Source organism: Fringilla coelebs (genome assembly GCF_963513975.1).
Source record: "Fringilla coelebs genome assembly, chromosome: 5".
Lineage (NCBI taxonomy): Eukaryota > Metazoa > Chordata > Aves > Passeriformes > Fringillidae > Fringilla > Fringilla coelebs.
The window spans coordinates 37,248,790-37,275,179 of record NC_140033.1 but is presented as its reverse complement, the minus strand read 5'-3'; the positions used below and the strand labels follow the sequence as shown (position 1 = coordinate 37,275,179).

The 26,390-nt window shown below is 40.4% G+C and overlaps 1 protein-coding gene across 1 annotated transcript in view; it reads left to right on the top strand.

The window, feature by feature from the left end:
* Positions 1 to 410: 410 nt before the first annotated feature.
* The window catches only part of OSBPL8 (oxysterol binding protein like 8), an 83,627-nt gene continuing 57,647 nt past the window's right edge, over positions 411 to 26,390 (top strand). The window contains exon 1 of the mRNA XM_084206902.1: positions 411 to 555. The gene's annotated coding sequence lies outside the window, so the exon portion shown is untranslated. The remainder of the gene's footprint in view (positions 556 to 26,390) is intronic.

Sequence of the window (26,390 nt, the reverse complement as noted above, 5' to 3'; positions counted from 1 at the left end):
CATCTGAGACCATGCCTTGCAGTTTTTCGGGCATGCTTCAGACCGCATTTTATTCCCACTGTTACTATTTTCTGCTGCCTAAGTTATCCCGTAACACCAGGCTGGGTGATGTTACAGCGCCGGCGTGCCGCCCGAGCCCGTGCTTTCCCCGCATCCTGCGCGGGTCGCGGTTCCCAACGGCAGGGCCAGCTCGGCACAGACGGGATTTCTTTTGGCGGCTGCCGGGCCCATCCCCGGGCCTGCGGCCCCCTCACACCGCGGGCCCCCTCCTCACACCGCGGGCCCCCTCACACCGCGCCCGCCCACGCGCAGCCCCGAGGGGGCGGGGCCGCCACCGCCTCCCGCGCCTGCGCGCGCGCCTCCCGCCGCGGCGGATGAGCGGATCAGGCGGCGACCGGGCGGGGCCGCGGCGGCAGCAGCGGGAGCGGGGCAGCGGGAGCGCTCCGTGCCGCGCGGGGCAGCGCAGCCCGCGCCTGCAGGGGACGGCAGGGGAGGGGGCCCGGGCGGCGGCCGGGCGCCCCTCCGCGCCTCCCGCCGGACCTGCTGCGGGCAGAGGTGAGGGTAGCGGCGGCTCCGGGGCAGCGCCGCAGCGATCGCGGCTGCGGACGGGAGGCGGGGGGCGTGTGCCACGGTGCCACCCGGGTCCCCGCCGGCGCCGCGCGCTGCCTTGCGTCCCACCTCCCCCGGCTGCCGGGCGGGAGGGAGTTGCTGGGAGCCGCCGGGAGTCTCCGGTAGCTGCGGGCCCGGTGGGTGTCGCTGGGCGCCGGCCGGGCTGGGTCGCGCGGGCGAGGCTGAGCGGGCTGCGGCAGCACGGTGCGGTGCTGGGCCGCCAGCACGGCCCCGCGGAGCCGGGCACCGCGGCCGGGGGCTCCGCCGCCCCGGGCCGGCTGTTGCCAATGCCGTGCGCGCTCCCCGGGCCCGCCCGCCGCCGTTGAAACCGGTCGCGTTAAATGCAGTTAAAATGTAGCTGCTGTGACTGCCGGTAACCTCCTTCCCCTCGCACTGGGAAAATAAGCTTGCGCTGCAGCCGTGCCCTGGGGAGCGAAACCTAGTTACTGTGCCCAGTCCCGCCGCGCTGCCAGCCGCGCTTCTCCATCTCTATTAGCAGGCCTTGCAAATGGCTCGCTTCCTAAAGAGCCTGGGCTCCAAGGGCGTTCTGCTCAACGAACGCGGTGATCGTTCAGATGAGGTTCACACAGATGTTTGAAATAGTGGTGTTCACAAATTGTGGGTTATAGCAGTGCGCTGTTGAATTCGTCTCCTGAAAGGAGGAAAGCTATCAATTCAGCGTGTCGCTGTTTCTAAGGTGTTTTGTGCTGCCTCTGTCCAAAATAGAGTTCTTGGGACTGAGATCAGGATACCCTTTAAAAAGAGTTGATTTTCATCTGACAGCTTTCATAACTTCAATCATTTCAACTTAATCACAGGAAATAGAAATCTATTTGATCTCACTAAGTACTAGTGCAGTCGGGACCCTGCTAATGCTCGTTAATTGTCAACCTCAGTTTTGAAGTTTGGAAAAGACAGGAGTCAGTACCGAGTTGTTAGTCTACAGTGTGCATAATGGGCAGCAACACAACTGTGTAAAGAGCAGGGCTTCCCACTTGTCTTTGTCAGGTCCTTTGAGTGAGAGTTTAGAGTTGATACAGTTCTGGTTTTCAATGATGCGGAAAATATGAGAAGAACATAGTTGCATTGTTGGCTATCAAGTAACTGTAGAAGGGACTGGTGAAATTTTCTGTGTGCTGTTTTGTTTTCTAATTCCCTGCAAACTTCTGAGGTAATTTGTTGTTTTAGCTAAGGAGTAGTTTTTAGTCAAAACTCCTGAGCTTTGAAGTAATTTGTTTTGTGATTATACAACTTTCCAAAACCTGGCTGTAGAACCTTCCTTTCCAGATGCTGATTTCATGTGTCTACTTCAGAATTGAAACTAGTTGGGGAAAAAAAAGAGATGTGTGATTGTGGTCACTTGTGGACCCTTTGGCTCCTGTTTGGGTTTTTTTTTGTTGTTGTTGTTTTTTTTTTTTTTTTGTTGTTTTTGTTTTTTTTTTTATTAATTCTAGAGTTGTGAAGATCTGAGAATCATTTAGTTTGGAAGAGACTCTAAAAATCATGTTGTAAGTAAACCAAATATTTTGAGGCTGATGTAGTTTAGACCTAGCAAAACATAATCCTTTTTCTACTTTAATCATGGGTCAGGGAAAAGAACTCGTTTTAAACATGTTGATTTGTCAAATTAGTTAAAAAATTATTTTTTAGTAAAGTCTGTCTAGCTGATATCTCTGCTGCATGTGTAAACCCCCAGAGTACCTCACATTCTGTTCTATAATTGCTTGTTGATGTTTGTTAACTTTTACGATAGAAGGAGGAATTTTCTGATGTTGCAGGAAACAATGTTGGATTCATACACTTTTTATGGGGAACTGAACTGGGACAGAAAGTCAGACTTCAATGGTCCTGTCCTTTTAATAGTGCTTGTTGCATTATCTCAGGTTTTGCTCCAAAGAGAAATAAGATGCAGAAATGAAAGGGAAATAATTTGGGGGGAAGGGAAGTTTATTGAAGATGGCTCATTTTTGATGGCCTTTTCTTAAATTCTGTTGACGTGATCGAGAAGGGTCTGAGCCAATGCGGCATTTACCCATTTTCTTTTGTCTGGTCTGCTGTTACACTTTCAAATAAATGCTTGTGCAACTACCTAGTAAAGGAACTATGCATACTTTGTATTCTGTGAAGTTGTGTTCCAGCCTCCTCTCTGTCCAGTAAATCTTTGCATAGAGCACTCAGCCAAGTTTTAATGAACTGTGTTGAGTCAATTATTAGGCTTTCATCTCTTCACTGATTACTGCCTTACCACCTCCCTCCCCACTGCATTTCCCACATTCTGTTTCCTGAAGCATGCAGCAGAGTTTTCTAAGGGCCTTTTCTCCCTTCTCCCTTCCTGTGCTGTGTAATTCCTCTTGCTTTAGGCTGTCTGACAGACAACTTGTCTCTCAGTCTCTTGGTCTTCTGCTTCCGAACAGAAAGTAAATTTGTTGGAGATGGACCAAGCAATGTGGTTTGTTTTAGTTCTGTGAGTTTCTTTTTAATGAACATGCATCAAACTCTACATTACTCAAATTTATGACTAAACACTGAAGAACAGTTTTTATTGTTCAACAAAACATAGAATTATGAGGGAAAACAAAAAATAATACCTTCAGTGAGGAAATAGTGATAGCTGTAGAAAACAGCAGTCTTACTCACAACACGTGTGGGTTTTTCTCCAGTCTATGCAATGTAATTAAAGTAGCATAAACACAGACATTGCTGATCCTATTCTCTGAACTGTGATGTGAACATCTTGGTCAGGTAAATTGTGTTTCATGAGAGACTATGCTGTTAATGAGGATCTTGCTTCTACGGCAGATGTACAGTTGGGAAGCGGAGGAGCAGTGGCAGAAAGCTTTCTGAGGGAGGTGTTTGTATAGTCACTGTTTTCACAGGAAGGGTGAAGCAGTGTAGTTCGTTGCCTAGGCTGTTTTGGTGAATTGGTGTGGAAGTTAAAAATACTGCTTCTAACTGTGAAATCATTCTTTAGATGATTTCCTGAGCGAACTGCATTTACTGTGTAGTTTTCTTTTTCACTTCCTCTCAGTATTCTGATGTGGTCATAATGATGTTGAATTAATTAATCTTTTTCTGGTTTGTTAAACAGCAGTTATAATGACCTTCTATTAGAACAGGTGGTTGATGATAATACAGTTCAGAAGTAAATCTTGTTTAAGACAGAAGAAATGATGGGCATAATCTTGGACATTTGTTTTGTTTGAAAAAAACCAGCTCAGCAAAAAATCTGACAAAAAATGTTTTTCCCAATGCCTTGATTCATTTTAGAGGACTGTCTCTGAATTTTGCTTGAGTGATTATTTTGCTGTTCTCCTGTCTTTTGGGTAAAGTTGATATCCTCTGTGTTTAGCTTCAGCTGGTAAATAGTTCCCTTCCTTCCATCTGCTGCCTACACCTCTCCCACTAATACAAAGTGGAGAATCATGCTCTGAGTTTAAAGCTGGAGCAACATGAAGGGCTTTGTAAGGCTCTTGCTTCTCTTGAGAATGTGTGAACAAATATTGAGACAAGTGTGACTTGCATAAGTTTTCTAGTGCTAGAAGGCCTAGTAACCAAAAACCTAGAAAAAATGAGTTATTTACTTTGAAAAATACTTCATGGTATTGATAACTAGTAGAGGAGATCTATCGTTGCTTCCTTATGGATTAATTTGGATCTTGGACTTAAAGAATCTCCATTGATTTGGGTATGTTTTTATAAATTAGCTTCTGATGAAGGAGGTAGTTTCTCTGCCTAAGAAACTCCCATCAGTTTAGATGCAGTAGAAGCAGCTCTGTGTAGCTTTGTCTTAAAACATATTGTGGAAATGATGGATACTATCCATCTTGTGGAAACAGCAAATTGCATGCTTTTCTGGTGATTTGTCTCATTTTGGTAATTTCAGACCATGGTGCAGCTTGATGTTGGGATGGCAGACATTGGCTTTTAAAAGGAAGGCCTGTATAGAGTGTTGAATTCTATAAATGCAGCAAGTGAAGTTTGGGAAACAGTGCTCATAATAGGCCACTGATTAGTATCAGATATGTTAAAAGTGTTTTATTCAGAGTAACTGGTTCTGGATTGTACACAGTTGAAATCTGGAGCAGTATTTTGCTATATTTGTTATAAAACAGTGTTTAATCCCATCTGTACTCTACAAGAAGGAAATCTGTTGCAGATGTAATGTGTATAGTAGCATAAGAAGCTTCTTGAGAACAGCTAAAACTGTTTGACAGATGGTAGGAGGCATTTGGGAAGTAAGATTTTCACTTTGAGGAAATAGCTTGGACTTCTGGTGCTAGGAGAGGAATAAATAAACCTAATTTTCTTCACACTCTTAATTGTGGATGCGAGGTTTTATCTCAGCTTGTTCCCTCAGCACAGGCTACAGCACTTATCATTCATCCACTGAAAATGCTACATCTGTCTCTCAAGAAGTTCTTAAGGTTACAGTGACTTTGACACCATATGGGAATGTGTGTATCTGATCTTCCTTTTCTTTTTTTTTTTCCATTTAACCATTCATTTATCCATTTGAAAGAGTCCTCATTGCATCCAAGCTTGAGCTAGTTCATATGCTATCTGTATGTTCAGCCATTTGCCAGTGCATTAATCCTGTCACCCAGTGTTTGTGTTGCAGTACTACAGAAGCTGTTAATGTGACTATTGAGTTCAGATAAGGAAAACCAGCATGTTTCCTTCCAGAGTTATCTTTTTCTTGCCTGCAAATGGAGGCCATGGTATTTTGAAGGTTATTTCAAAATACCAGTGAGTTTCTTTTAAATAGGCTTGGACTTGTAAGTGCAGGTATAATACTGGTCATTTAAATGTGAAAAAATAATTTATTTTATTGAGTGTTCTTGCTTAACTTAGGGAAATGTGTATTGTAGAGAGACTTTTTTGGTTGGCAGTTTTAGATATTTAAGGAATTACACATGAGAAAGTAAGTGGGATTTTTTAGAATTCATATGTTTAAAGCTGATAGTCTTTAAGCAGGTAGTCTAGTAAACAAAGTTGGGTCCTTGACTGTGGTTTGGGTATTATTTATTTATTCCTAAGCCTTCCCAAGATTTAATAAATTAAATAATACTTTTCACCTCTCATTTCACCGCAAAGTAATTATTAACACCAATGAATGGTTTATGTGATTCTTCAAGTAGCAGAAGCATCATTCCAAACCTGGCTTTGTCTGGCTGTACAGTAGGTCTCTTTCTAACTACCTAAGAGGGCTGCATCTCAGTGATTGGCATATTTTTCCTCAGAAATGTTCTTTAGATGTTGTATTTGTTACAGATGATTTGGAGAGTTAAGACAATTTATTACTTACAACTGGATGGTAATACTTAAAAAGAGAGCCATACTGTTGATACAAGATTTGTGAAAGTAAATTATAGATTTAGTTGGTGTCAAGTTCATGAATTATAAAAGATTCCCACCTGTATTCTAAAGCTGAAATGTGATGCATTAAGATTCATGAAACACTTGGCCAGGTACACAGCAAGTTCATTTACTTGAAGTTTCATGTGGATTTCTTTGTAATTACTTCTAAGACATGGTAGTAAAAAGCATCCTTTATGGGCAAAGTGAAAGGTAAAAGATGGATGGCATTTGTTTCAATATTGCACTGACCTAATTTTTTAGTTAATATATTCATATTTTATGGTCTTGCAATCTTTGCAGGTTTTAAAAATTATTATGTTAGTGCTGTAAATATGTGAATAGATACTTCTTAAATGGCACTGAGTTGAGAAACTCGAAACAGTTTTCCCTGGTCTGGTTGCAGTGTAGTAGAAAAGATCACTTGGTATGGTGACAGATATAAACTCTTTCCACTGCTAAATAGCATATTTAATAGCATATTTTTTCTTTATTCTTGCATATGTAATTCTGATGTAAATAGCTGCTTATGAGTCGCTGTTTTTTCTTTAAAGCAGGCCATATCGTGATTTGTTTCTGCAGGGCATAAAAATGCTGCAGAGTGTATGACTGGAGTTAGGGAAACATACTGTTCACGGGCACATGAAGCTTTCAGAATAAATCTCAAGTGTGCCACTCCCTGTGCAAGCTGTTGCTTCCAGTCTCGTCTCAGAGGTGGCTGCCTGAGAGCCCTGCAACGTGCGTAGGGATGGGTGGTGGAGAGGAGCAGGCTGGCGGGTTTGTTCTTTATGTAGTGGGATGCGGGTGCTACTGGGAGAAGAGGAGGCGGTTTATTTGCAATGGAGGTTTTGGCACAGCTTGTGAACCTTTGTGCTGCATTATTGTTCTTTAGCACGGAAGAGATAGCTAGGATATTGTTTAGGCTTTAAAGCAGTGGGTCTGCAGAAACTGCCGTTCGTTGTTTCTCAGCTCTGGGACTCACATACAGCAGCACCATACTGTGCCAGGGTTTCCTGTTGTTCCTCACTGGAGAGCTAGTCTGAGAGAAGGACTGAAACATGCTAGGGTTTCAGTCTGAAACTCACAATACATAACAAATACTAAAACAAATATTTAACATGGCTGTAGAAGGTTACCAGTCTCAGTCTCTTTCCGTGCATGACTTTACCTTTGTCGAATAAGAGCTCTGTTAGAAGGCTTTTGATGTAATCAGAGCTGTTGTGATATTTCTTTCAGTACTTTTTCCAGTGGAAGGCAATCACGAGAACAAGTGTATTTGTGTCTCTGAACGGAACTGAGCCAGTTCAGATCTCCATTTAGAGTAGTGCAATTGATTACATAATGCAAGGAAAATGTTTGGTCTAAACAGAGATACTATGGCAATCATATAATGCAGTCTGTGTTACTTGGGCATGACTTTTAAGAGTGTACCACTTAGCTTTTTCTTCTCCCTCATACGTGGAGAGGTTCCATATGGAATTTTCCATTTCATATGTTAATGAGGCAGCTCATCTTCTTGATTGAGGCATGTATTTGTTCTTAGGTAGTCTACCATTGGTGCATCTCCTGCTTTGTAGACAGGCACAGATAATCTTTGTGCTTCCTGTGTAGAACATGTCAGTCGTGACAACTTCTTACCACCCACCCACACCATGGCTGCTGAACGTGAAACTGCAGTTCTGCGCTGTACTGAACACTGGCTCCATAGAGTTACAACTGGGAGCTAAATTAGATGTAAATTGTAGGAGTGGTGCTGGGCAGAGATGGTGCGAACCCCTGGAACTGCTTTGTTTCAGGCCTTGGTCGTTTTCAGGTGAAGAGTACCTGTGAAGTCAACCAAGTGCTCTTTTTCCACAAATAGATGGATGTATAATTTAATTTTTTTGGTAGAAGTTGAAAACTCTAATATGACTAATGCTAATGTTGTTGTTTTTCCACATCTTGGAAGCTGCTGTACTTTTTGAGGGACGATTGGACACTCAAGATTACTGGATTCTTTTATGAAGAAGATGGAGTAACTTTAAAAAATATATATATTTTAAGTACTTGGAACATGATGATTTTATTAATACATAGTCCATGCATAAATATGGAATAAAGTAGCCAAAGACATCAGGTTGGTACCTAAAGGAAGTGTTAAGTGTTCTAGTATACCAGTTCCAGAAATGGAGGAGTGGGTCTGAGTTGAAACATTAACAAGATGAAAATGACAAGACTTGGAAGTGACACTTAAATTGCCCCTAAAGACCATTCTAAGGAGCTATTGCTTCTTTTAGCAAGGAGTGTTTGAGTAATTACAAATATATTTAATCCCAGTCTAGAGGAAACAAGGTTTGTCTAGATACAGAGTTAAATACAAAAAAATCTTTAAAAATATTTGTTGAAGATGTCAAATAACAGCTAGTGTGATTGGAAGAAAAATTGCAAAGAAAAAGTTCTGTAGACTTGGGCCACAAATTGGTATCAGCTCAGTGTCAATTCATCGTTTCTAATAGCTTGTTCTCCTTCTGAACAGTATTAGTACAGGGAGATGCTCACCAGCTAAACTTAATAGCCTGCACTGTAAACCTGGGCCAAATGGAGGGAAAACTTGGCTTTGACTCATCTCAGTGGATTTGTTATGTGTACTACACAGCCACCACCCATTTATTCTGGGTGTAGTATGCCAGACAATATGATTTTGCAAAACATGTTAAATATTGCTAATATGACTGTACAGTTGAGTAACTGACTATGCTGCGGCAGAAGATAATGCAAACGTGCTCTCTTCTCGTAATGCTCCCTATTCTTAATGCCCTCTTTCCACTTTGGGAGACAAAAAGAGAGGTCTCCGCAACAGGAGAAGTCATTTGGGTCTTGTATGGGACAGCCAAAGTACAAGGTCTACAAAGAGAAATTTCCATATCTATATTAGGTTTTAGACTTGCATATTTTCCAGCTCTCTAGATGGCTGATTGTGATTGATTCTCTGAATAAGAAATTTGCTGCTGTCCTCTTTCCATTTCTTATGGGGGAGCCTTACAATGCTGAATTGGCTTCTGATTTTTGTCCCTGATAATATACTTTTCCAATTCAGGCAATATTGCTAAAGTTATGGTAATGTGCAGTAGAGGGAAAGGAGGAGGATTGAAGAAAGCTAAAATTGTTACCTTAAGTAGCAGATAGGATTAATTTGGTGTGACTGAACATCTGGCCATGCTTTTGTAGCTGATGTCTAAAATACTTAAAGTGGATGCCATGTGCCCATTACTAATGGAGTACTATCTTTTGTGAGTGAAGACCACTTGCATCACTTTCCTAGCCTAATAGCAGCTGCTCTGCCAATGTTGAGGTGGCCTTTTTGCTTCTCTTCTATTTTTGTCTGTTAGTAGGATGGTGAGGGCCTCCTTCTGTTAGCTTTATTGAAGAAAAGACATCTGGGATTGCTGCTTTTCCGTGTGAGATATGGCCTGTCTACTTCATCTGCAGTTCCAACTATATTAGCTGTTCCAATTTCACTGGATACTTACCATCTGTCTGCTGCCTTGGTCTCCTACAAAGATCACTATTAAAGGGCTGAAGGGAATTTTCTGTCTGATTTCTTGTAGCTCTAGGCACCATCTGACTGACTGTGGCTTTAACTGTTTTTCAGGAGATCAGTTTTAGAAGAGGGCATGACAATACCCTTATATTCTCTCCAGGTGGATCAGACACTGTGGAGGACTACTAGCTGCAGAAGGGTTTATTTTTTTTTTCCTTAAGTGATGTGTTTGCCCGTGTTACTTAGACAGTGGTGTGTGCTGTCTGGATGTGATACAGGGCCTATGTAGAATCTGCTTTGCTGCAAGGACTTGCTGAACCTGTAGAAGATAATTTGCATGTGTGCATGTATATATTTGCATAGGTAAGAGTGTCCTAGCAATACATTAGAAGGAGATAAGCTCCTGTAAACTGTGAGCTGGCAATTCTCAGTGCAGGGCTCCCAGCTAGGTCTTCAGCCTAACACAACAGCTGTGACCTGCAGTCCTTCATTTTATTTGCAAATTCCTTTAGAAAAAAAAGGAAGTTTTTGGTATAGGTAAGCCAAGCAAGTTTGCTTATCTGTATGATGGAAATTGCAGACTTTGAAGGTATCTCTGCTTCAATTAGTGCCTTAAAAAAATCTAAATTGAATCTGCACAATACATAAAAAGTTACAATTCTAACACTAAGGGTCTTTCTGGGCTGTCTGTTATGATCTCTTAGAGGCTGGAAGATTTTTGTTACAATACATATTTCCTCTGCTGAAATCACAATTCTGTAATTTCTCATCAGTAATTAAAATACACTCTTTGATTGTGCAGAAAAGCCAATAAGCTAACATTTGGATCTTGTTTTGTACACAGAATTAAGGACCCCACACTAAGCTACCTATAAAGATTTACTGCTTGCTGTTTTTAAAAATGGTACCTTGATTCTAGCTTGCAAACGGGATTGTAGTTAACTGTTACAAACCTGTTCTGCCTTGAAAATGGTCAGGATAAACCTTAATGCAAACAGCTACATTAAAATACCTGGGAAAGAAAGTCATCAGAGGAAAGCATGGATTTGAGGCCCGTGATACTGGCAAGCAGAAAGCATTTCCCCCACTGAAATGACAATTCCATAGATTTAAATAGCACACAAAATTACTGAGCACAAGCAGAATTTTTAAGACACAATTGTGAAATCATCAACAAGCATAAATGTCCTTCCTTCATGAGATTTGTTCTCCTTTGATTAAAAAAAGTCTGCTAAGGCCAAGGAGCACTGAGCAGAAGGCTTATAGGTTCTAATCAAGGTAGAACGTGGTGAGCAATGAGCTGCCCTATAAAGTGAAGGAGAAACTGGCGAGAAATAAACCTGAGTGTACAGATGGATCTGTACCATGGCAGCTACTTTAATTAAATATTAACTATACCCACTTACTGTCAGTGCTTCAAAGAACACCGCTCAATATTCCTCTCTATGCACTAACAAGAATATTTTTCTTTGAAGCTCAATAATTAGGTTTTTTTCAGTGTCATCAGCTCTGTTTGGCTGTCAGCTTGGAGCAGGGAAACATACTTTCTTCTCAACTAAACTAAGAACTGGTGTAAGGAAATGAGGCCTGTGGTCTGAGAGGGCAGGGGTTTTGGTGGTTTTGCTTTGCTTTCTTTTTAAATTTGTAAAAGACCTCTGCTCTGGTCCCTGTCAGATCAAATTACAAGTTGTGCTACTTTGGTGTTCACAGACTTTGTTGAATTCAAACAAGCTTTGGACTTTCCCTCTTTTTTTGCCTTATAAACAGCCATATATATATATTTATATATAAATATTTGTCTTCAGTAGAGTTAAAAAGTTTCCTTCTATATCTTATTGTTGATTTCTACCTTATTCCTAAACAGAGCTTGATTTATGTCAAAAAGAAGATTAAATATCTGGTACGTGGTGGTGATTTTTCAAGCGTAACAAATTGATGACTGCATGCTGTACCATTCATTGAGTATAAATATTTATTTTTTTGTTAATAATTGACCAGAAAAGAACTTCAATACAGATTTTATCTGTTTATTTTACCAATTATAGAATTGTATTTCATCCTTCTTTATGAAATGAAGAAAACTGGGGGTTTTTGCTTATCTTAAGCAATTTTCCTCTGTGATTGATAGATTGTTTTTGTAAATATAACCTACTTATGAACAGGACTTGTTATCTCTTAATGTAAATAACCTCCATCTTATTAATTGCCATATTAGCAGCATAGATGGAATTGAGGCATGAGCAGGATAAGGCAAAAGTCAACATTGAGCTGTACTGTTTCAGTTGCTCTATTCTGTGAATACTTCAAAGTATCACCTGCAGGCTTTCATTCAAAAAAAGAAATTATTTATCATTACATCCTGTATAGATTAAATATTTGCCAGTAGGAATCTCTGACAAATATATTGCAGATGTAGCTTTGCTTGTCTTCCTGCGTTTTCATTGTTTCCTTACATGGATTTATTTCTGAAATCGGTTCCTTAATTATTCTGGATAATAATTTGTGGACTACTCCTTCCTCTTATTACAGGTACAGGAATTCATTATGCATCTGAAATACTTACCAGCATGACATTTCTCATGCTGAGAACAGTTAAAAATCATATCTTCCTGTCTTCTTCATCAGAACTTGCAACGGTGTATTATGCATCAGGCTGATAAAGATCCAGCAGAAAAATTATATGGCTTAGTCTGCTTGTGGAAGAAGAAACCTGTCGTTTTTCTGTAACAACATGGACACTTGGTATTACTGTGTAGCAGCAGGGGGCTCGGGCTTCTCAAACTGCTGGCTCTTTTGGGTTTAATTTTAAATTTCAGTAAGCTAAGGGTTGTTGTATTTTAAGGAAACAGTGTTAAGTGTAACTTCACTGTGTATTGTTCTTAAGAACTAAAGACAATGAGTTTTAATTTGTTTTTCCTTTTAATTCAGTATGTGGAATATTGTCTGGCAGTCGATCTTCTGTGAATTTAATATGTAAAAAAGCATTTGTGCTGGCAGTCCAGGAAAAGGAAATTAGAGAGAGAGAGAACTGGTGTTGATTTCAATGTATAGTGTTCAAAAGTGATCGCTGAAACACGTCTGGGGTATTGCATGTAAATTTCAACTGTGATTCATTGTAGGCATTTTGTAGACATTTCTGTTGGCTTAAAAAAAATGCGTTAGTTTCCAGTGTTAGCTAACATTTTCACTTAAACAGTTTGGTATTTTTCTGGTGGTATGGCTTGGTAGGGTTTTTTTGACTGTTAGTTTTTTGTAAGTGATTAAAACATAAACTGCTTGCTTAGCAGATATTTCTGTCTTACAAATGCAGATTTTAAGAAGCTTGGGTTGTCTTTCTTGCCAAATGAGCAGCATCTGTTGTGATTCATTTGGCTTTAAGGTGTTGGGGGAAATGTTGTGGAAGCAAGCTCTTGGCTCATAGAATAATTTTCTGAATGTAGTTTAGTGCCTTCATAGAGATGGTGTTTGATTTTGCACCTCTGCCTGTCACCTTTTGGGCGGAGGGAAGGAAGAAAGGGATGTGGAGGATTTTTGGTGTTTTTTCATTTCTTGTTGTTGTTTTTGTCAGGGAGCAGATGGTATTTTAATGACTTGTAACTTGCTATAGCTGACCACCTGCAATCTGCACAGCGTGTTCTGCAGCAGGGCAGCCCAGGCAGGGGAAATTGTGGAGGAGCGAAAAGTAATTGCTAAACAAGTTTCATGGGAAGTCTTAGAAAAGGACCTGAGTGAAGGAAGGTGTGCATATGTTATCAGGGTTTTACCTTTCAGTCTGAAAGCTCTCACTGAATCCTCACTCCCTTCTCCAGTGTCAAGGGTCCCAAGAGTTGAGTGGCAAGGGAGAAGAAAGGGTGAGGCTTTTTTATCAGCACTCACAGGTATAATAGGTACAATTTTCCAACTCTGCTTAGCATCTCTGGTCTTCTTGTGACACAAGTACTGCCATTAGTACTGAACAAAAGCCAACTTGAGCTCTGGCAGCCGTAGTTGCCATCCTGTTGCAGGGTCATGTTTGCTTGAAATTTGTTCTATGATTAAAAAAAAATACATTTATCTCCATATTTGTCTTGCTGTAGTCCTCTTTTAGGTGATGGCCCAGTATCATTAACTGCTTTGGTTATAATTGTCTGACTCTTCTCAACATCTTTTCTCCATCCCAGCTTTATTCTATGTCCATAAAAGTTGTATCTTTAGCCTCACACACCTCTCTCCTTTCATTTAAACATATAGCAGCATATTTGTTTTTTCTTCTTTGCTGCTCTCCTGCCTGTCTTAGCAATTCAGAAACCTAGCAGCATTCTTCTGTGTTCCTGTGCTTTGCTTTACTTTCTCTGGAGAAAAATACAGGTGTTCACTGATGAAAGCTTGCATGGTGCATGAATACTTTGCAGTTGTGAAATTTTAAATGTCTCTACTTGAATCCCATGCATGACAGACTTTGCTGCTTACCTTGCAAAGATCACGCTATTGTAACAGTGTGGGAGAAGCTGCAGTTCAGGTGCCCATGTCAATGTCTCCTCCCTCCTCAAACAAATTACTGCAAGCATAAGCTATAAAGCAAAATTAGTAACACTCCACTCCTCCCAATACTGAGTCCAGGGAGGTTGTTATCAGCATAAGTTTGTTTGCTCTGACCAGCACTTGTAGGAGCCCTACTGCTGCTACTCTGGTGGAATGCAGTGGTATCAGTCTGCTGTCCATGACAGCCTTGGACTTTTTTTCCTGACTTAATGAGGATGACATAGGTGTCTTGGTTTCTGTTCCTCCTTCATCATCACTGTTTCTGGTGTCTCATGCATCTTCTAGTTCCCAGCAAGTGTTTTGCTGAGTAGCAAAGACAGTAGTTTTGATCTTCAGCCGGCTGTCCTTCCTTATAAGGAATAGAAATGCTAGCCTCCTATGGATTGTGATTTGTGAGCATTACAAAGACAAGCTGGCATGCTCAGTGTCCTGGGAGCTGGTGTTATGTACTTTGCTTGAGATGCATAATGAGGCTGTCAGCTAGGAGATGGATTTTATCTGGGGGAGCATTGGAATTGCTGTTGAGCTGGTTCCTAAAGCTGCTGACTTGCTAGTGATGGAGTTATTTTTCTACCCATAATGAAATGGGTAGAAACCATGATGGTGGTATGGGATTTGCAGTTTGCCCTTCAGTCTGCTTCTGGCATGTGGGGCAGAAGACATAAGAGTTGTAGCAATAGGATATAGCATACTTTGCTTTTTTCAACTCCTGATAAAATTTTAGGAAGAGAGGGAATTGGAAGTCAAAGCAATATATATACTTGGATTCATGTAACTTATGTTTTCCCGGAGTGAGTGGTAATTCATTCCTGTGAAGCTCATGCCCTGCATGCCATGATGTGAACAGCCAGCTTTCAGACAGAAGTGACTGCTTTTGGGGGGTTCTGCATGGAAAATGTGTTGCTGACAGACTAGACCTATATTTTAGCATGAAATTGAGATGTTTTCTGTGCAGGTAATTACTTTCTAAAAGTGCCTCAATTTCAAGTAAAGTGAAAGTCCACACAATCCAGATGTACACCTGCACTAGAACAGCACTTTGTAGTCAGAAATATAAGGTTACTATGGAAAACTTGATTTTTCTTCTGGTAATCTGAAACAAAATGTCTGAGTGTGCTGAAATCCCATACATGGGAGCAGTTTATTGTGGATCTCTGTTTGAAGGATGATCGCACCTGCAGTAACTTAAAATTTTTGTTTGACTGGCATTATGGTACATTTCTTTAGGCATCTGAGAAGGTTGCTTTTCAAATTAAAGCAGTTTGTGTACTTCCTTACCGTGTGTGGTCTGTTGTGGAAATGCCTGAAGATTCTTGAAGCACTCTTAGAGTGTATTCCCTGTATGGCAGTCCTTAGCTGCAGGTTAGGGCAGGGCGGTGAGCTCTGTGAAATACTGCCATCTACAGCACTGTCAAGGGTAACTGAACAGCATCGAGAGAGCTCCTTGGAAATTATAAGGCATGAAATGTGACATGGAGATGATTCTGACTTTCTGCCACTTCATAAAGGACCTGTTTTCAAAATGAAGAGCTAATTTAAGCTTGTTGAAATACTGGAACAGATGCCTGATAAGCAGATATTTTGTGTATATTTAAAAATAAATTCTAAAAATTGGGAAGAAAAAGTAATTAATGCCACTCTGAACTCCAACAGTGAATGAAGTTATACTAAAATATAACGCTGGAATATATCACTGGAAACAAAAATTTGGTGTTAAAACTGAGTAGTAACTATAAAATGGTGCTCATCAGCTCAGATTCACTAGAAAATCACTTTACCTGCTTTTTCTTCTGTTGAAGTAAAGTTATGAGAAGAAACGTGATCATCACAGAGTCACATGCACCTAAATTTCATAGCAAGTAGGCATGAATTTTTTTTTTTGTAAGAGGAAATATCCATGATGTAGGAAAGAAGAAGTTAGAAAGAAAAATGAGAATTCTAGCTCCTTCTGCCTGTCTAGTTGTTCTGCTAATTTCAAAATGGCAGACATAAAAAAAGCAGGTTGGGTGACATAAATTATAAGATTTCCTTGTCAGCAGGCAATCTAAAAGACTGAATGAGAGAAAGAGAAGTTAAGCTCTTTGAATAGTAACTGTATTGTACAATTAATATCTGTTGTTAAAGATAGCATGAAAAGGCAAAATCATACATCATAGCCCACCTAGATCATCTTGATCTTTCTTCTCTGTGGCTATTTTTTCTGTTAAACCTTCAGTTTTGCCTTCATAGACCTTAAATGTTTCAGGATCTTTATGAAAAATTGAAGAATTTTTCAGTTCTTGTTAAAATGTGATTTATTTACAGCTAACAGATCCTTGAAGGTGGCTAAGGAGACAATTGTGCTATATTTTGGTAGTTTTTTTTTTTTAATTGAATGCTATTCTCCAGTCCCAAAGTAGAAAGACTGCTTAGCATTTTAATTGGTTTTCAAGATGAATTCAGGCCATGGGACAGGGTTAGAAGGTTAATTATACTTATCAACATTTGGGAACAGTCAATTCTCACTGCATGTGAAGTGTTGGCATAGTGCTTTTCTCTTGGGGTGTAATTGCTTATTACTTCATGCTGTAACTGGAATGTTTGTGTGCTTGTCTTGGTTAGGTGGCTTTGGTTGGTGTCTCAGTTTACAGTTTGGTGCTTATAAATGGCTTTGAAATATCTAGCTGGCTATTCACTTTTAAGCTGGAATTTTATTCAGTTAATAGCACTCCTAGAGTTACAAGCCTTAATTTCATATTGCATGTCTGTTGCAGACAATTTGGATATGAAAAAAGCTGAAGTTGTGAATTTCACAGACTTTTTAGAAGCCGTCATGGAAGAGTAAAAAGTGCCGCTGTATTAAGAACTACTGGCATATGGTATGCTTTCTCAGGTTGTGATCATCAAAAAGAGATGCTGATCCTTCTCTGAATTCTCTTGAGGGCTACAAAATGAAGGAATGAAATCCTTTCTCATGTGAAAGATTATGTATGCCAAGCTGGTTTTTAGATTAGAGGCTCTGCATGCTTGTTGCTGTCATTAAAATCAGTTTTACTTGGGCCTTAGCTTTGCAATTTTGGAAAAAAAAAAACCCAAATGAGTAAATTTTCACTCTCCTACATGTTCTTTATAAGATTTCTTGGACAAATCATGCTTTTTAAAAGTTAAAGACTCTAGTTGTAGCTACACTGTACGTTCTGAGGTTGACTGGTTTGTATCAGCTGTTTTTGGATAGTTAGTAATTGATTGAAAGTGCTGGACACAAGATTCCTCCACTCACCCCTTTTAGCATTGCACGTGGTTGGAAGCATGTGCTGGCACTTACTCTTACAGCTGCCGCTGCTGGGAGTCTAAATGGGTACCGACACTTTTCTTTCTTCTGACATCTCAGTGCAGTGCGTGAGAGAGAGGGAAGGTGCCCCAGGAGCGCACTTCTATGCTCTGGGTAGATTGGGACATGCATTTTTGTCCAGTTACAGCTTCTGAGCTATTGCTGCCTGGCTCCATTTACTTTGTGAAGCGTGGAAATTAGTGCTTAGTTCTTTTCCTACACATTAGACTTGGAAATACACTGTAAGCTGCCTTCAAGGGAATAAAATGTGTAACATTATACATAGAGGTGTAGTTAACTGCCTTGGCAGAGATACAAGGTATTGAATTGCTTTATGCTAATATTATCTCGGTCGTTAAGCTTGTGTTATCTTGGTGTTGTGTGTGATTTTAAATATTAAAATAATTTATGAAATGCTGTTAACTGATAACTCTTGTCAGTTTGGGGGATAGTATTGGAATGTCGTAATGCTGTGAAAGGCATTTTACATCTTTAAAAAAAAAATACATTCCCTCTTGGAACTATTCTTTCCCTTATTTATCATCAAAATAGCAATTGAATTTGTTTGAGCTTACAGGTATTGCATCCTTCCTTCCCAGCATTTGTGTCTGTCTTTTGCATTCCTGAACTATGTGATGGCTCTTGCCCCTTAACTACGTCCTCTAACTTGCTGATTATTGAGGGGCTGGATAGAGGATGGTGAGGAAGCAGGATTCAAATTTCCTATCATGCAGTCCTATGGGATTGCACAGCTGAGAGGATTGTATTCACTTTAAATCAGGTACTCAAGCTATCTGATGGCCCCATTAAACCATTTTAGGGGAAAGAGAATTCCCAATACTTGAGTAGACTGGGTGGAAGAGCAGGAGCAGGTTGCTTGTCCATTAAATATTTGTTCAGCCTTGAACAGAATAATGCTTTCCTTAGGATGTAATTTTTTTCTCTCTTTGTTTTCTTCTCTGAAGCATTTCAAAGAACTTCCAAGGAAGTGTCAAGACTTTGTTTTCCTGTCTGTGCTTATCACCACTCCCTGGTTGTCAAGGAACAGAACCCTTTATCCCAACTGTGACACGTTCTCAACTGATTGAAGCAGAAAAAATAGAATCATCTATATTGGTCCCTGAAGCAGAACACTAAAAGTACCCTCATAATATGTGGTTCTTGCTATAAAAAGTCTTGGTGTCTCCTTGCAGTACTGGGAACAAAAAGCATTCTGCTCTTCAGAAATGGGATAGTTTGGCGAATAAATATGTTTAATTTCTGTTCTTGAGGGCTGGCTGTAATGTTTGAAAGGCTTGACCTCTTTTTTCATCTCTGTCAAAAATAATTTTTATATAAGTTGCTTGTTTGTTGCAAATAGTGTGAGCAGTGGCCTTACATTAGGCAGCGATATTGACCTGATTTCTGAGGGCTGTGAATTGCAGATAAGTTGTCACTTGATGATGCTTGTGATTTGTCCACAGCTGTTTGTTGTGGCAGGCCAGGTGCTTCTTATTGCCCAAAGAAATGTCACACATGAGCTTGTAATTTGTTACATAGAAATGGGTAGGTAAACAAGAGCTTTATTGTTGTTAGGTCACTTGCCAAGTCTGCAATGGAATAATATTGTACAGTTCCTGTAAATATATTGTTTAAGTATTATTGGTTTGTCCTATTAAAGTAAAAGCTATGCAAGATTGTTGCAGCAGTTCCAAATCAAAGCTGATCAGCAGTTACTCAGTGGTTTCAGAAGACAAGCTTGGATGTTTGGTGATAAAAGCACTAGTTCTTGTTAAGCCTGTATGAAGTCTATTTGTAATATTTTTCTCATGTATTTAAAAAACCCTCACAGAACAACAGTGAAAAGCCTCCCAAAAAACCGCCAACTTTCCTCCCTAGAATTCCCCCCAAAACCTCACAAACCATAAACAAACAAATGAAAAACCAAGCCTACCAAAAAACCTCTGAAAAATCCTGAATTGTGATCAGGTAGGACAGCACTGATAGCTTAAAAGTAAAGTTGGGTTCATCAGCTCGTTTTACTTTAGTGTTAGAGTGAAAAAAACCAAACTTGGCATAACCAATGGAAATCTAAATTAGACTTTCTAAAGCTTTTTAATAAACCATGATGTGTAAACCAGATACTATTGCTGCCTGTTTGAACCTGCTGCTGCTTTAAGTTAGGATTTCTAGGGTTTTTCCTATTGCAGTAGGCTACTCTGACCTTTTGTTCTTAAATTCTTGTACAGATATCCTGTATCTTGAACTTGTATAAACTACCTTTTAGCACTTGCCAAAAGAAATAAAGGCCATTTATTATGTCATCAGCTGTTCTATTATGAAGAAGAGACACTGCTGCTAAAATAAGAAAATTAAATTGTACATGAGAATAAACATAAGGTTCCTGTTTGAAATACATGCAGAAAGCCCATTTTTTAGAAACCTCTCACACAATGTAACTGTATTACAGCCAACACAGCTCAACTGAAACTTGTTTGTCTGGGTTAAGACTTTTTTCATTTTTATTCTTGGAACTTGAAATGATTTTTCTATTTTATTTATTTCAGGTTAGAGCAGAAATTAGGATTGCAGTTACTCTCTTAACTGAGTTCATGTGAAGTGTATTCATGAGGCTCATTTTAGAGGTGATCTCAGTTCTTACTTTGCTGAAACAGCCACTGGCATACAGAAAAGTGGTTCTGTACTGGTAGGTCTTTGGAAGATCTGCCAGGGTGTCCTTTCAATAAGTATAAGAATTTAAAAAAGGTCCTAAGGTCTCTTTCACCCTTGAAAATAGGTTGGGCATTCCTTTCAGTTCTCAGTGGTGACAAAATACATAGTGCGAAGGAAGGACTAAAACCTAGTAGAATTGCCATTAGAAAATTGGTCTTTGCACTGGCTCAGTTTTGGAGGTATATTATTCATTTCATGGAAAATCGTATGGATTCGTTTGGGAAGTCGGCTGCAATAGCACCTGATGTGGCAGTGAGCTGTCTGTGTGTTGGTGCCTGGTTGGCCAAGCAAAATCACTGCAGGCTCTGAGATACAGAAACTATGGTAGTTTAAGCTCATGTTTTTACTTCATTTGCATGGTAGGTAAGAAGCATTCACCTAGTCACATTAGCTTATCTAGCAGTTAATAATTCATTGATCTGTAATAGTATGATTACTTGTAATCATTTATAAATACTCTCAGAATAGCTTTCTGAAACTTCATTCCTTATGGAGTAGATTGTATTCTTGACCTGCAGATGAGACTTAAAATATTTCTGTATCAATGATCTCATTATAACTAAAATGTTTAGATACATCATTTGATGTACTAAAGTAGACTTTTAAGATCCTCTTATTGAGGCTTTTTCTGCACAATGAATGAATTCTGATATTCTTTAAATAGTCTTGTGTTTTTCATAGCCTTGTGTTTTGTTTTGGAAAGTTCCATGCAGAAGACAACCAGGTCTATTTGCTCTTGCAGGAGGGCAACTGATTCCATTTTGGCATCAGCATCAGAAGGATTTGTTCTGCCACCTATCCATCTTGTCTGTGGAAACATCTCTGCTGACTCATCTTACTTTTTCATAAAAAAAAAAAAAAACTCTTAACAACAACATTGCTTTTCCTTTTGCCTTGGCATGATTTCCTCCATTTCCTGAAGTAGTTTGCAGTTGGTGTTGGGGGAGTCTGTAGCTGTAACACTGTGTGTGCTTACCCAGGCTGTTCTGCTTGGAGTGCAGGTGAGTGGTGTCCCTCAGCTGTTCCTCACCCCTGTGGTGCCAGGCCTGCAGAAGTCCCATGACCTAGCCCAGTTTAAATGGTTCACATTTTGTGGGTGTCTGTTTAAAATAATTTTTGCAATAGTGGGGATTCCTCTTGACAGAAGAAGGTTGGGGAGCACCTGCACAGACAGGTCCACAGGCAGTTCAGAAAAACCTCAAAACCTTGGCAACAGCGGGGAAAGAGGTGGTAAGGACCAGGTGTGGAGGACTGGTTATCTCCTAATCCCTTCCAGCTGAGTGTGTCACACTGCCTCTTCATACAGCTGCCAAAATGGGAGATGAGAAAGACAGAGTACCATGTGAGAGACTATTATTAGTAACTGTACAGATGTGGAAGAAAATCAGAAGGTGGGGTTCTGAAAGGAATATGATTTGCCATGTCTCTAACTACTTAGTTGTAGTCCATCTTTTTTTCTTCAAAATCAAGACTGTCATTGGCCAGTTTAGCATTGTATGGTCGTGTATGATGCCCACTTAGTTATTCTGCTGGTTAGTACTGCAGCAAAGTAACAAAAAAAAGTATGTAAAAATACAATGCTAGATTTGGTGTTGTAAGGTTTGAATAAATCTTCTTTGCCTACTTCACAAGGAAACAAACAAAAAAAAAATCATCTGAATATTTTATGAAGCTTCATGGGTTCTCTCTTAAATGAACAAAATCAATGGTTTATTGCCTCTCTTATTTTTATGCTCCAAAGTTAGGCTGAGCCCTAGGTAAAAATGGCTCGTGGAGGTGAAGTGTATGATACTGCAGGTAACCTTTAAGTGAAGAAATAGACATTTTACCATTAAGACCAGCAACTCATATAAGTCATGGGAACAGTCTTGCAGGTTCCTTATCATGAAGACCTGGATAAGTTTGGGAGCTTTGAAGCATATTTCAATGGCAAAGGGCTCCAGAACCCTAGGAGCTTGAGCTTTTAGAGAGAATGTTGGGATTTAGTACCTGTATGTGACTGACCATATTTTCTGTACTCCTTCATTTTTTTCAGGACTAGTTTGTTTGTGGAACCCAGTTTAAGGTAGTAATTATTGAAGTTGCAGTGGGTATTCAGAAGTTTGTTATGCTTTCCTTGGCTCCATTGCCATCTAATTCTCTCAAAAGATAGCTGAGGTATCTATGGACTATGCCAGGTTTTTCCCAGATGAGAGATGTTTTCAAGTCCCGTTCTTAAACATTTCAGCTTTCCTGGTTTTTTTGGTGGTTTGGTATTTGATATTTTTTTTCTCTTCTGAAAACAGCAATACAGAAATAGAGGAAACAGCTTGCTCTGCATGTGGACTGTTTATTCAGGAAATGAGAAGGCAGGTGATGAAACTCAGGGTGGAAGGAAGTGTTTCATAAGGGTAGATTTGGTAGGTGATAGCATTAAGTGATCACAGTGTACTTGGGGAACTTGAGGCAGTTGTTGATTCTGCTGTGTTTATATTTGTAGCAGACTTTTGAGCATTCAGACATTGCAATTTAGAGTTACATTAACATGCAGTTTGCCATCTATGACTTCTATATAATTACTGGTTTTGTCAAGCGCTCCTGTTTGGACTGACTTCACAGTAGTAGGAATTGAACCTAGAGATTTTCTCAGCTCTCAGATTTCTTTTCTAGAATTGCAGAATAAAACCAGTTCCTAATTCTTCAGAGTTCTTGTTAGTTAAGAATGCTAGTTTGAGAGTCAAGAAAAACTTGTGATTTCTTTGTTTACCTGATCTTTTACTGTTTTTTTTGACCCTGTTGCCTCTCCTCCATTTTTACTAGTAACTTTGCTTCAGTTTCTGCTTTCTTGGAACTGATCTCAACAAACACAGGGTACTTGGCATGCAGTGGCACTGTGTCACGTGCAAGAAGCTGGCCTGATCTGTAGCTTGATAATGAAGTGTACTTGGTGTGCAGACTTGTTAGCTGAGAAAGATGATCTGTGGCCTTGTGCTACAACCAGAAGGTTTCTCTTCCTCTGATGCACTGCATTCAAAGAGCCTTGAGAGTAAGGCAGGCTACCTTCTGTGCTATTGCTGCTCCTCTGCTGCATGGAGCAAAGTGAAAGTGCCTTCAGCAGTCATAGGACAGTCTGAAAGACACTCAGATTTTTTGAGAGCCTTGGTTTGATCACCCTAGTTAGATTTGGGGTACAGATTTCCTTTAATCTCTTGAAACTGATCCTATACCTCTTAGGAGTTATAGCTAGCTATAACTGCTATAGTTACATCTTAACATATAGGAAGTTTGTTCTTTTTGGTTTGTTTTAGCACTTAGATACCTCGGTCAAGAGTGTTACCTTAACTTTCTTGTGGACATTCTAAAACTGCTTACCTGGAGTTCACCTGGTTGTCCTGACAGGTAGCTGAACATGAGTCAGTAACATGCCCTTGCCATAAAGAAGATGCATGGTGCTCCTGAATGCTTTAGAGAAAGCATTGCCAGCAGGTTGAGAATAGTGATCCTTCCTCTCTACTCAGCATTGTTGAGTTCACATCTGGGCTGTTGGGTACAGTTCAGGGCTCCTGAATATGGGGGGATGTGGATGTACGGGAGAGAGTCCAGTGAAGGGCTGTGAACGTGGTCAAAGGCCTGGATCATCTCTTGTGTGAGGAAAGGCTGGAAGAGTTGGGTCTGTTTAGACTGGAGAAGAGAAGGCTCAGGGTGAACTCATTGATGTATATAAATACCTGAAGGGAGGGTGTAAAAGTCACAGATACAGGTTCTTTCCAGTGGTGCTCAGTGATGATACAACAGGCAGTGGGTACAAACAGAAACACAGGGAGTTCCATCCCAGCATCGGGAACACTTTTTGACTTGGAGGGGTGACCAAGGACTGGCACAGGTTGGCCAGGGCGTTTATGTAGTCCTCATCCTTGGAGATATTCAAAAGCTGTCTAGACATCCTTCTGCAAAGGGGGGACTTGGGCAATGTGACCTTCAGAGGTCTTTGCCTAACCTGGACCATTCTCTGATTTTCTGTGGAATAGCATTTCTTTGGTGCTGTTTGACTCTGCTTTCCAGCAAGGGCCTAGGTGCATTTTTATCCTTCTTGACATCAATGTAAACAGCTAGTTTTCTTTTCTCCTCGTGTGCCTTGCCCTTGCTTGCTGCCACGTTGATCCTTAAAGTCAATGTATTGTTATGCTTGTGTCATCTTAAAAGAAAAATTACAGTATATTCTTATCTGATACTCATCTTGGGCAATTCAAATGCTTCTACTTCTTTGAGGCTTTAGGGAAAGAAGGCAGGCATCCAGCAGAGTTCAGGTCAGTTTGGAGGTCAGAGCCCAGGAGAGCAATTCCCCCCTGGAAAGGCTGGGTCAGGAGGCAGCAGCCAGTGGCAGGGCACTGCGAGGCTGGGCTTGCCCTGAGGTTTGGTGCTGGAGTGTGGGATCGTTCTGGGATACTGTAACAGGTCACAAAACAGTACTGCAGGGTCTAAGGACCCTAGGGCATGGTCCTTAGGAAGATAGCTAAAACCTGCCTCTATAATGCACTATGCAGGTGTTCAAGAAACTTGGTCATTAGCTAAAAAGAAAATGTGTTAGATTCAGGGGTCATCTCTACCACTTGCACTTTGTTGCTGCACCTTAGCTGAAATTCAGGAATTTGTGTGGGGACAGTGGGGACTCTTGATGAAACCCTCCAGATTTAGTGAAGTGTTTGAACTGAAGCTAATTTTGTGTGGGAGAAGGGGAGGAATTGGATTTGTGAATTGGATTATAATTTAATGTTATAAATATACCACCAGTAGGGTATTACTGCCACAGTGTCAGGGCTAAACTCTCTTCTGCCTAGAACAAATATGTTTGGTGATGAGTTCTTGTTTTGCTGGCAGAAAAAGGGCCTTGCATTGCCTAATAACCCCTTTATCTAGTTAAACATACCCTGCAATAAAAGCTTATGTAATCTGGTTAACACAGAGAATGTAAATCAATGCAGAACAATGCCATATCCACTGATCTCTACAGGACTGAACAAAAGCTTGCTACCACAGTTTCTCTCATGGCCAAGGCACCTAAGTTGTGCTGCTTTTGATCTGTGGTTTATGTAACTATATCTAAGAGAATATTGGGTAACAGCATAGTACTGAGACATCCATTTTATGGCTTTTGAAATTATTTTTTTAATAATGGGAGTTGTCTTCTTACCTCTTCCTATAGGACTTTTCAGCATGCATGTGTGTCAGTAGTTAGAAAAGATCCTGTTCATGCAGAGTAGTAGCTTTCATTGATGCATATTTTTCTTTACTTCTGTGGGAGACCTAAGGAGGATTTTCCAATGCTCAAGGTCCAATGAACTGAAAACCAAATTGTTACAAAAACTACCAGTAACTGAAACAATCTGTTAAAACCATGGAACCCCAGAATGGTTTGTGTTGGAAAGGCCTTTAAAAAATTATCTAGCTCCAATGTCCCTGCCATGGACAGGGGTATCTTTCACTAGACCAGGTTGCTCAAAGCCCCATCCAACCTGGCCTTGAACATTTCCAGGGATGGGGCATCCACAGCTTCTCTGGGCAGTCTGTTGCAGTGCCTCACCACCCTCACAGTAAACAATTTCTTTCTAATATCAAATATAAACATTGTGAAAGTGGAGTAGATCTGTGAATGACCTGGTGGACTGACCTGCTGACCATGCTTTTTTTAATGTAGCCCAGGATACATTGTCTTTCTGGGCTGCAAGCAGATGTTGCTGAGTCGTCTAGTTTTCATCCACCAGTATCCCCAATACCTTTTTCTCAGGAAAAGGAAATTCTCAACCCATTCTCCACCCAGCCTTGGGTATTTGTGCTTGCAAGTATTTGTCCTGGGGATAGCCCCAGCTCAGGTGCAGGATCTTGCACCTGGCCTTGTTGAACTGATGTCCTGAGGTTCACACAGACCCAACTCTGAAGTGTGCCAAGGTCCTCTGGATGGCACCCCTTCCCTCCAGCTTGTCAGCTGCACCACACAGTTTGGTGTCATCAGCAAAAATATGATGGACTACAAGTGTCCAGGACAGGTTATGGATTGTGTGATAAGAGGAAAACATTTCCTTTCTGCTTTAAAAGATACATTTTTGACTTGTTCAACCTTCTTCACAGTTGGAGAGAAAGAGCTTATTTAGTGGCAGGATTTGTCTGATTGGTACAGTGCTCTAAAGGAAGTAATACCCTTGTGTGTGCCTGATTGTTTCCAATGTCTATAAAGGAAAAATAGCTGGCTAGCTGGCTTTCATTATACAGTTATTTTCAAATAATTTCATTTTGCGTGTACCCTCCTGAACACTTAAACTTTTAAGAATTAAGATTGTGAAGGAGCATTTGTTAATTAAAACCTCAAGCTGACCAAACTGCAAACAC